Consider the following 5270-nt stretch of genomic DNA (forward strand, 5'->3'; position numbering starts at 1 on the left):
TGCCCCCAGCGGTATCACTCCCACCCTATCTTACTGTATCGAGTTAGTGGCTCTATAGGTATCCGCTTTTACTATGCAGTTACTGGTGCTATTCTTCTTTTGTAATGTGAATACAGACTTCCTCGATCGAGAAATGAAAGGGAACCGTTAGGAAGCAGCCGTTAACCTGGAAGAGAAAACAAGGCAGGAAAATCCAACGTTAGGGACAATCCTGTATGCTGGTACTCCGTAGTGTCACGAAGGTTATGTCACGCCCAACGAGCACGTTATACAACCGAACTTTCGAACCAGAAAGAAATCTCAGGTGCAAACGAGGACATGGAAGATAACTAAATACTATTGAAACACTCCCAAGTCAAGGAGGTGAAGTAATGCACTGATGTGATATGAACAGTCAGAGTACTTTGCGTCTGTCCTGCAATTTTGTTTTGTTTCGTTTTGTTTTGTTTCAGATTTAAAAAGAAAAAGAAAAAAAGAAAAAAAGAGGCTTTATTCTGTTAATATGTATCTTTACAGTTCTTTGTATTGTATAAAAATATTGTAGGTAATTTACCTTGGGTGCAATGTGTTATGTCAAAAGTTTTTATTTTGATATTTTGTCAGAGAAGCAGAGAGAGAGAGAGAGCAGGAAACGCCGTTTTATGATGTTGTATGTGTGCTTTTAAAGTGCCTCTTTAATATTGTTAAATAAAGTATGAGATGAAAATATGGGGTGGTACTGTAAAGTCATACGTGATTAATCTTTTCAAATATATTCCAATATTTTCACAGAAATTCCCTGTCTGTGTGACGTTTGTGGGCTCTTTCTCCCCAGCTGTGCCCGTCCCTCTCTCAGCCCCAATTCCTGACCTAACCGCAGCACCATCAGTTTCAGAGGCTGATGTTCTGCGTGCTTTGGTGGTGTCCCATGCAAAGCAGGATGCGGGCTCAGTGTAAGCATTTATTTTGCCCCAGCAGAAATTCATGCCCATTTTCTGGTGCCCATTTTCCAGAGCTACTGCCCAAACCCCATCCACTTGCTCTGGGCCCCATTAAAACAAAAACAAAAAAATAAACAGTTCTGCCATATCTTTAGTGCTCTTGGCTGATCAATGGATGTGAGATCACTGTGCCAATCCCCAGCGTCCGTCATGCCCTGATTTCCACTATGGGGACTTCCAAGTGGCATCCTCAAGACACCTCCAATGTTTTCCATATTCCTCTTGCCTTGAGTAGCATTAAGTTTGGAAAAGACCTCTAGAATCACCGAGTCTAACCATGGAGAGCCATTGAGGATGGAGAAGACCTCAACGACCACCAAGTCCAACCCCAATCCATCCCACCATGCCATACATCTTGTCCCCGGGTGCCACATCTCCACAGCTCTGGAGCTCCTCGAGGGATGGGGACTCTACTCACCCATTGACGGTGACACAGAACTGCAGGCATCAGGCCCAGGTGAGGAAACCTACCCCACTTTGGTCGTGCCCAAATTGTCCTCGAGATGACCTCTGCTGTGCAGCACTGAGGTCTGGAGGTGGGAGGCTGACACAAAGCCGGGCGTATTACGTTCTTTAATTACTGTTGCAATCATAACATTTAAACGCTGTCAATGAGAGATAGCTCATAACTGCGGGCTGGAATCCTTGCCACTTGGGGCTTGTAACTAAAACTGCAGGATTAATTTGATTAATTGATAGAATTATTTTCCAAACTACTCTTTTGTTTATGGAGGCTTAAAATGCTCACCGCCCGCACCCTCCTGGTGTGTTGCAGAGTGGAGATAAAGCAGCAGAAAATAATTAGTATGGCTTAATTTAGGGGAAAAAATAACCTCAAAAGAATTTTGCAGAAAATTTAAAGCAGCACATTTTACTTTGTTTTGGCAGGAAATATTATGGAGTTGGAAATGGGACTTTTATGTTTTCTTGCTCCTATATTTCACCGGGGCTGCAGCCCTACCGGGTAGAGGAGTATTTCACTCCACTTTGCTGCTGCAGCTCTCCTGCACCTCCAGCTTCACACCGTGGAAAAATCCCACTGAGAGCAACAGGTTCGCTGCAGGCAGGTGCAGGGAAGTTGTGCAGGAGCTGCTCTGACCTTACTCCTGCACGCCCACCCCCTCCTCTGCTCCCCCAAATGCTGCTGGAGCCCCGAACATCCTCCCTTCAAGTTCCAGCAGTGCAGGTGCTCTAAGCCTCTCTGCTGTGCCTGGTGGATAATGGGATCCACCATGGTTGTCACATTGCTGGCACGGCTGGAGATATTTTTGTTGCTTGAGTCAAATCCGGCTGTTCCTTGCACAGCAGTAATTTAAATCCTGTCCCGCATTGCCCCCTCCTCTCCAGGGACCACATGCACCCACAGCCTCAGGTGTGCAAACTGCACATCTGAGTGCAAACAGGACGGGGACGTGATGCTCCATGCAGATGTAAGGGCCAGCGCAGAGTCAGGGAGGGAACCCCCAGGCTGGGGTGGGTGCCGAGTGCAGGGGTGGGGGCTGGGGATCATCCTGCCCCAGGCACAGTGTGTGGGATATCAGTCCATTCCAGGGCTGTGGCATCAGCCCCAAAAGGCAGGATAGGCAAAAAGAAAGAAAGCACACCAAGAAATCATAGAACCACAGAATATCCCGGGTTGGAGGGGACCCACATGGTCCAATCCCAAATCCCCTGAGCTCAGGGCATGGAGTGGGGGGGCTTTCCTGCACACTGCCCACCACCCAGGAGCAACCTGCTCTGTTCCTTCGAAGCCCAAGCCACCAGGGCTCAGTGCAGCAGGTGACAAGTGGCAGCGGGGCGGGCTGTGAACGCCGGTAGGTGGCAGGGCCCGCCCGGCACCCGGCACTGCAGAGCACCCCGGATGCAATTCCTCCCTTTTCAGACCAAAAGGCACAAAAAAAAAAAAAAAAAGAAGACTTTTGCAGCCATTTCATTCCTGCAAACCCAGCACAGCCCCACTGTGCTACTGACCAGCACACAGCTGTGGTCCCCGTGGGTGCCCAGCACCTCTCGGGGTGTACCCGAAATCGTTACCCATGAAACATGGCCAAGGCAGCGCCCGAGCTTTTTCCATTTTACATTCCTCCGCCGACACATCCTCTCTAATAATATCAGCCCAGATTAATTGGCACTAATACAAATGTACACAGCTCCATAAAAAGATGTCACCTCGCTCACAATGGGGGAAACGGCTGCTTGTGCATTATCTCTGCTCTGCAGGCATGTAATTCACTCCTCGGGAAAACACGCTATTTATTCTGTTACCCTATAACAATCGCTCTGCAAACACAACAGGATGGGGGGCAGGGGGAGAAAAAATCCAAGAGGAGGTGCAGCCACTGTCACCCACACCCACGAGGAGGTGTCCCCACGCAGGGACACCCCATGCAACGGGATGGGACACACAGCACGATGGGGGACGCTGCTGCACCAACAGAACTGATCTGAAGCAACTGCAAATTCTGAGGCCTGGGGAAGGGGGGATCTTATAGGGTTTGGGAGCGTGCCAACAAGCTGATTAAAAGGACACTGGCAAGGAACGCGCGAGGGGAAGGACTGCTACCTGTTCCCTCCCCTTGGTGCTGCATGCTCCTCCCAGGTTTTGGGGGTTTCTTGCAGGGTGAGGTGCAGCCACGCATTGGGTCTGTCCCTGGGGAGCTCTGTGGGGAGCAGCCAGCATTTCCCCGCCGGGCTTTGCACACTGGGGGAGGAAATTCGGGCTACAGCCCCCCCCCCCCAGATCCATCCTTATGTTTGCGTTGCATTGAATCAAAGGCTTCACCTAACTGTCTCCAAGATGCTGTGACACTGTGTCCTCAGCACCCAGACCCCGAAATATCACATGGACCCCCCACGGGTGGCCCCAAAGCCCCATCCCCTGCCGACCCCACAGGGCAGGGAACGGGCAGCCCTCAGGGCCCTGCGTACATGTAGCAAAGGGGTGCTTCATCCCACTGCACACATGAGCTGTGTGGAGGAGAATTAAAAGGCCTTGGACACAGCCACGTGCCCGGAGCTTTGATGGTCTCCAGGAAAGCTGCAGTTCGGGGCCAAACGAGGTGAAAAGCGGTGTGGGACATTTAGGGGCTGAATGGAGAGCAGGGCAGGGAGCACTCTGCAGCATCTCTGCCCTCAATGGTTCCGTTTTTTCCCCTGGAACTCTTCTTAATTCCTCACTTAATTTCTTTTGACATCCTCATTGCCGGCTTGACCTCTTTACTGGAATCATGTGCTGCTTAAAACTCATTATCCCACCATTGAAACAGGAAGTTAATTAAAAACCCTTTAAAAAAAAAAAAAGAGGAGGAAAAAAAATAGATAGGAAGAAAAAAAGAAAGAAAAAGAAAAAAAAAAATAAGGCACACCACACATTGAGGGAGAGGTCGGGGGTATATATGGCCAAGCAGCACCATGCCATGCTGTGCCATCCCATTATGGGGTCCTGCAGTTTCCAAGGGCTGAGTTTTGCTGGGCCCGGTTATTTTTGACAGCAGAAATATTCTGGTTATGGACCCACGATGAAAGCGGCCCCTGTTTGCCCCCTGCATGGCCCCAAACTAGCTGCGCTGACACCAGGGGCTGCCACAGAGGTGCCAACACCTGTCCCAAAGGGTTTGCCCCCACCGCCCTGAGCCAGGGACCCTGGTGGGATTCTGGGGGCCCTCCATCCTCAGATGGGGTTGGAAGAGCAGAACAGGGCACTGCGGGAACACTGCAGGGGGTGGGAAGGACGGGATGTCACCCTTCGGATGTCCCCAGCTGTCCCCATGCGCAGGGGCACAGCGGGACGGGGGGGCTCCCTATACAGCAGGTCCCCTCTGCGAGGGTTATGTGCGAGCTTGGGGAGCCCGGAACTCCAAGGCGGAACTGGAAACCCACAGCGTCACCCCAAAACCATCGGGGGTCTCACAGCGGGATAGCGGAGCTCCCAAAAAGCTGCGCCGAGACTCCAAATTGGGAGGGGTCGAGGTGGGGCCGCCCTTGGAGACCCCAATGGGGGATGGGGACACGCAACGAGGTTTGGGGATGCTCAAAAGACGAGGACAGGACCCTACAGGACCGGGGTAGGACCCCCAACGGGACGCACCGACCCCCAAACCTGATGCTCCGCCCCCCACCCGCACACACACATACGCGCGCACGCACACAGCCCCGCCCCGCGCCGCGCGGCACTACGCCATCCGGTGGGCGTGGCCTGGCGGGGGGCGGCGGCCTATGGGCGGCCGCGGCGGGGGAGGCCACGCCCCCGTGGAACGTTCCGCGCGTTTGAGCCGTCCCGGGCGCCCCATT

Source organism: Cyrtonyx montezumae, unplaced genomic scaffold (genome assembly GCF_038088225.1).
Source record: "Cyrtonyx montezumae isolate F1298 unplaced genomic scaffold, pur_monq_1.0 scaffold_35, whole genome shotgun sequence".
NCBI classification, from domain to species: Eukaryota; Metazoa; Chordata; class Aves; order Galliformes; family Odontophoridae; genus Cyrtonyx; species Cyrtonyx montezumae.